Consider the following 6,338-nt stretch of genomic DNA (forward strand, 5'->3'; position numbering starts at 1 on the left):
GAAATGCGTAAGTGCATATGAGTGGCGGGCCTTAACAACAGCAATATTTACACGACACAGGAGGCCTTAACACATTCAAATCAAGCATTGCTACCTAACAGACAGCTTTTCTTTTAGCTGCAGAGAGTTAGCACTTTGGCCCCACACAGGTACACAACAAGCCTAGCCGTTACAATGACAATGGGCCGCCTGTGGGGCTTTTCTTCACCTCCGAGTTTCGATCGTCATCATTACATGGTCAGAGAGCCGATTTATGATGGGCCCTAAATCCAAATGCACCGTCCACCTCTCTGATAACGTCTTCAAATATGGCACCGTCGAGCCACGGCTAAGATCTCCTAGCAGGGAGACAGGCGTCGCCAGAGTGCGGTATTTATGACTACTGTCATAATCCTCTGAGAATTTATTCTCAGCTCTCAGGCTGTGTAGCCTAATTCATCTTGTACTGCTGTGTATAAGCTAGATGTCATTAATATAATCAATAGCTGTGAGCGCAGAGGAAGGCATGAATCGGAGTTCCCCCTATGGAGCCTCTTGGCGGATTATTCACAGTACATTTGGTCAGAAATTCTGCATCAGCCTCCGGGGGAACATGGTTCCCCTCTAATTTCCTGTCCGCAACAGCCACATTATGTTCTTTTCACACCTGGTCTCTATTAACAACATCACCTACATCTCTCTTTCTTTCTCTTTCACATGCACGCCATCATTCTATGCCTTCCCGTGCCCTCTCGGAGATGCGCTCATATATGTATATTGTCGAGAAGGCCATTGTGTTGTTGCGCAGGGGGAGGTTAACAGATTTAACGGGCTAATTACTATTCTAAAGCCTCCCCCGCTGACATGCTTTAAAATTGCTGTATGATTTTCTCTCTCCCTCTCCCGCAGTCTCGCTCTCCTTCTTTCCTCTTTGGAGACTTGTAACGAGGAATTCATCATTGTACCAACGCTCACCCTGTCTCTGCCAGCAAAATAAAAAAATAAAATAAAAAAAAAACATGGGAATATGAGGATGGCATACCTCTGCCAAGACCCCCTCCTCCCCCCACCCCCAGGTGGCATCCAGCTCAGCGTGAAACTGCAAGGTGATTCGAGGGAAAATAAGCAATAAAAGCGTTTACGTAACCACCGTAACAGGAGTCGGATTCCCAGACGAGACAAAGTGGTGGCAGTGCGTCATGGTAACGCACAGTGTCCTTAGTCAATGATTGATCGAACCCCTCCCCATCCCGGTTTCAATGCGATAATTAAAGAATTAAATTAAAGCGCTGACATTTATGAGGGTTCAAAAGTCAGCTCTTGTCTGAAGCAAGAAGAATGATTGACTCAGAAGGAAGTAAGAGTGCAGCATCTGTCTTAGGTTAATGTTTTACTCAACCGGCTCAACTGACATTTTAGTACACATCTGAAGTGTCTTTTGAAAAATATAGTAGAAAAGCTGAAGAATTATATGAGGTCAGCCAACAGACTCACCAACTGTATAATGTTGCCGGTTAACCAGCAAGGAAATCGGAAAAGTGTGTTGTGACCTCCTGAGAACAAAATGCATTCGTGTTTTCTCATTCTCACAGAGACAGTTTAACTCAAAACACCTGAACCCACACAAATGAGCTAAAATAAATAGTAGCAGGCGACAAATGATAACCAACCACATCCTAAACTGAGTGCGTTGTGATTCTAGATTTTGATGCCAGAACCCAGAGCCAAAGAGTTGAGTTCACGTGAGCTTTTGTCCTCGGCTGCAGCCATCCAGGCTCTGCGGGCCACCAGCTCCACGGCGCTCAGTGACCCGTTCAGGATGGGTGGTCCAAGGCTCCCCTCCCAAGCCAAGTGCGAGGCACAGAGGATTACTTTAATTATTTCATTCAGCCATTGTGGGGCCAGATTAGTCTGTGCCCGCTTTCAGACGAGATGAACTGCTGCCCCGCTGCTGTCTACCAGGCTGTTACACAGAGAGCTGGCCAGTCACAAGGCTGGCACACAAACTCTCACACACCATTACACACGGCTAACACACACACACACACACCGATAACATAGACAAAGACTGCTACTACTGTTATGGGTTGAACAGACATAGAAGTTCTAATGAAATCGATAACATAAGCACAACATTTTTACTTAATGTATACTTATTTGTTTTGTAACTCTGTAAAAATTGGAAGATATTGAGGGGCAGTACACCCCAGGAATGGGTCCTATCTTGTTATTTGGTTGTTTCGACCAGCAGACGATAATTGTTTTTCCTTGAACAGAAAAATGTACAGTATGTTGATTGCCTTTAGACATGTTGACATAGAAGCAATACAAGTGAAAGAAATGTGTATTATGTACAGTAAAATTGACTCATGAACATTGGAATATTGAAATGTCTCATTGGTTTTGGTCTTGATGTGATGGGAAATTGTATATATATATATATATATATATATATATATATATATATATATATATATATATATATATATATATATATATAGCTGTCAAATCTACATGCATTTTCTATTTTCTAACAAGACCCATTTAAAACGTTAACACCAGGATACATGGAATAAAGTGAGGTGGCATTTTAACCTTAAAACAAACAACAACAACAACAAAGAAAATATCTTACATTTTGCTAGTCACGTACACAATGAAGTCTGGTTCACTCGAACTGTCACCTCAAAATATGATTTTTCTTGGTTTTGTTTTGCCTGTTAAGCGTCTCGTTTTCTCCTGTTTCACTAGACTCGCATACTTAGTATGCAGCGTTTACGCCCATCAAGTTAAGGACAGTTTAATGCCGCGATACGATAAACAGCCCGCAAATTATTTAATGTTTTGCAACTTTTTTAAATTAATTTCTATATAAAATTTACAAGGCTCGATTATTTCAGGTTGACAGAGCGCATGTCCAAACGTCAACTAAATGGTTCTTAAACAAACCACTAGTTAAATATCACTAACAAGTCAATAGCTACATGTAAAACATTTACTCCTAATGCAAGTCAAAACCAAAGTTTGGTGCTCTACACAAATCTTTAGAAGGGTTTCTGCGCCCCCACCCCCACCAAATAACTCAAATCGCATTCACCTATAACTGCCGGGCTTGAGTGATGAATATAGTTTAGGTAAATTAAATAAATGGAGGAGGGAAATACAAGAACGTGCTTATGAGATCCACAGATCAATAATCTACTGGAACAGCACGAGAAGCTCGTCCAAGTGCCGGTGTGTGCTTGTGCTGATGCCTACAGAACACGATCTCGATGAGAGAGAGAGAGGAAAGGGAAATGAATTTTACCTGCGGATGAATGCGCTCCGAGTTAGACCAGATCATTTGCAAGCAATTGTGGGCTTCAATAAAAGTTTACATCCGGCTGAATGCTTTGCCTACAGATGAACCACAGAAAGATTCGCGACGTCCGATCGCAGTGGGCGGATAAAGCCCAAGCCTTCCCTTGTTTTCACACCTGTCTCTCTCAGCCGGACCAGACGAACAGGTTTAAAAGTAATCCGACGACGGGAGTGGCTAGAAAAACCGGATTCCGCTGTTATGACAGGCAACGCGCATTCGTTTGTTGTGTCACTATTACAGGTAACTGAGTACCAAGGAAGGGCATAAGTGTGTCGCGTGAAATGTTGACTGGGTAGAATAACTGCAGCTTTTTCCAATCAGGCGGCAAAGTAGAGCTATGTGAGAAATGCGCAAAAACGAGTGCAACAGGTGTTGTGGGCGCGAGCAGTGGGCTATCCAAATAACATAGTACCCTAAACTTAGCTTGTACCCATAAAACCTCACAAAAGTATACAGCTACTTTTAACATATAACCAGCGCTCACAAGCGTTGAGTTTGCATGCAAGTAAGCACAGTTCCTGTGAGGGTTTGCTGTGAGAGGTTTTTTTTTTTTTTCCATCGGCAATGAACGGACGTTCTCGAGCGCACAAGAAAGAGGAATATTGCATATGAGAGAGGGGAATCGATCAAAATCTACGCGAAGCTCCACTGGCCGGCACTTGAGCTAGATGGAGATGTTATGTGGATGCATTGGTCAAGGGTTTATTTTATATATGTGGAAATGTAATAGCGTAGATTGTCGATCCACTCGAGCGCTCGGTAGAAACAAAACAAAAAAAAACATTTTCTTGTAAAAAAAATCAATAGCAGTAGTGTAGGGAAAACATGTCACATGTGCGTTAATCAGCTCTAAGGACAATCGGGTCGATGTTAACTTGAGATATCGATAAATCCGTGATATTTTAACTGAGGAGTGCAGCACTTCATTTGCTCAGCATTTATTGTAACGAAACATCAAATAAATCACGCAACCTTGTGATAGTAGTCTAGGCTATGTCAAGTGGTACTATTATGTATCTGTCACAAATGTATACACATCACAGGTACACACAGGCTACCTCTCTATAAAGATAAGTGTCTCTGGCTCCTCATTCTAAGTTAAGAACCAAATGAAAGCGCGTATATAAGAGGGACAATTTGCAAATGTGTAAATATCAATTGCAAAAAAAATACATAAATGTAATAATAATAATCGTATACCTTAACGAATAGTTACTCCTCTCAGTTGTAGTCTTGGATGATGGAGTCGGACCGAGAGCCGCGTTCCCTTTCCACAACACAAATCAAGCGCTTTGGATATCCAAAATTCAGCACCACCGCAATCCTGTCGATAGAAACAAAAAAAGCACCCTTCCTCGCTGTCAGCTGTCTTCTTTTTCTTAAAAAAAATCCTCTTTTTAACACGGAGGGTCCACTAAATCTGTAGCGAAAAGTGTCACGTCAGAAAATAAGAGCGCGCAACTTGGCTGATGGTGGTTACGCACATCAGAGAGAAGTGTCCTCTCCTTGCGCACGAAAGGAAACCCCGAACCAGCGCTTCTCCGGACCGGGCTCACAGCATCCCGAAACGTCAAATTCCACACGACAGCATCCTCCGAAACTTCAACCTTCAGTCAACAACAGTCTGTGCATGAAAGTGAAAACAGAAAAATCTTCCAAGGCTATGTCCGGTAGAGTCCAGTGCGCGTGTTCTCATCATCAGTTCACCATTCAGTGTTACTGAGGAAGCCGGGGCTCGTGCTCTTGCCGCAGCTCACCGCGCGCGTCTATAATGTGGATAGCCTATGTGAGAGTGAAGTGATTTCCGACCGATTGCGCTCTCGCTCTCCCCCTCTCTCACTCGCTCGCTCGCTCGCTGACTCCCGAGCTCATACAAGAACATCATTTTGAATCGTCGAGGGCGGAGCTTTATGAGATGTGCTTGTGTGGACTCCACAACAAAAAAACAAAAAAACCTCGTTCGTATTTACCCAAACATTACCAAGTCCCAGTGTTGCCTTGTCCGATTATTACAGGCTTGCTTTGTCATAAAAATGCTAATAAATACGCATTGTGTTTTGGGGGCTCAACGGAACACAGTGTCATTTACAGTCAGCTATAGGCTAATCCCCTCATCCAAATATGCATACTTCGGTACTTTATGTAGCATGCAAATGAATGATGTCCAAAACACTGAATGCTGTGAAATAGCCTATGGCTAATAGATGAATAATGCACAAACGGCATATTTTACTGGTTAGTGCTACCAAAAAAAAGTGCTACCAACACCCAAAGTAAATTATGTTTCCAGCTTCTTTCAGTAAACGGGACGCATATGGGTCAAAGGACAGTGGTGAATATGTCATGTATTTATACCACACACATAATGTGCTTCATCATCAATAAAGACGTTCCCGGCCAATGTAGATATGCAACATAAATGCATTACTTTTGCAAAGGGAAGGGAAGTAACTTTGGGCTTGTTGTTTCTCTTCTGTGATCTGGCAACACTGCAAATAGGGATACCTCCGATACTTTGCAGGCAGGGAAACTTTGGGATAACCTATTATTCCTCCATTCTCGTCGCCTTTTCCACCCTGAGACGACGCTCGAGCATCCCCCATGCAGGTGCAATCCTGAGTCGTTTCACCGAAACTCAAACCAAAATCCACAATAGTCGCGCATGAGAGTTGCGATTGCAGGCACGAAGTAGTCATTCACGGCGCAGTGTTTCTACTCGGCGCGGGTTTCAGTCCCTCTTTACTTTGTTTAAAAGGGATCAGCTGCATCAACACACCATAGTTTATCACGCTGTCATGAGGGCACTAAGTAGGAGGAGGGAGAGGGGAAAGAAAAATCTCAGATCCATACTGTACAGGACCGCGGCAGGAAATGTTCATTGTGCTCTTAGCGGCATCTAGAGGTCACAAGAGGAATAATTATTACACCCACTGTGAACCAAACTAATAGACCTACCGCTTATGGTGTGCATGAGATAAAGTGAACAGAGTGTGTTTGC

The 6,338-nt window shown here is 43.0% G+C and overlaps 1 protein-coding gene across 3 annotated transcripts in view; it reads right to left on the reverse strand.

Moving 5' to 3' along the window:
- Positions 1 to 5,199, reverse strand: part of pcdh1b (protocadherin 1b) — a 228,579-nt gene extending 223,380 nt beyond the window's left edge. For 2 of the 3 annotated variants that reach the window (XM_067457423.1, XM_067457425.1), the window contains exon 1: positions 4,541 to 5,199. The gene's annotated coding sequence lies outside the window, so the exon portion shown is untranslated. Of the gene's footprint in view, positions 1 to 3,286; positions 3,444 to 4,540 lie in introns of those variants that run through there. The other variant, XM_067457424.1, reaches the window with a different exon arrangement.
- Between the last annotated feature and the right edge of the window lie 1,139 nt (positions 5,200 to 6,338).

This window comes from Pseudorasbora parva, chromosome 11, assembly GCF_024679245.1.
Source record: "Pseudorasbora parva isolate DD20220531a chromosome 11, ASM2467924v1, whole genome shotgun sequence".
NCBI classification, from domain to species: Eukaryota; Metazoa; Chordata; class Actinopteri; order Cypriniformes; family Gobionidae; genus Pseudorasbora; species Pseudorasbora parva.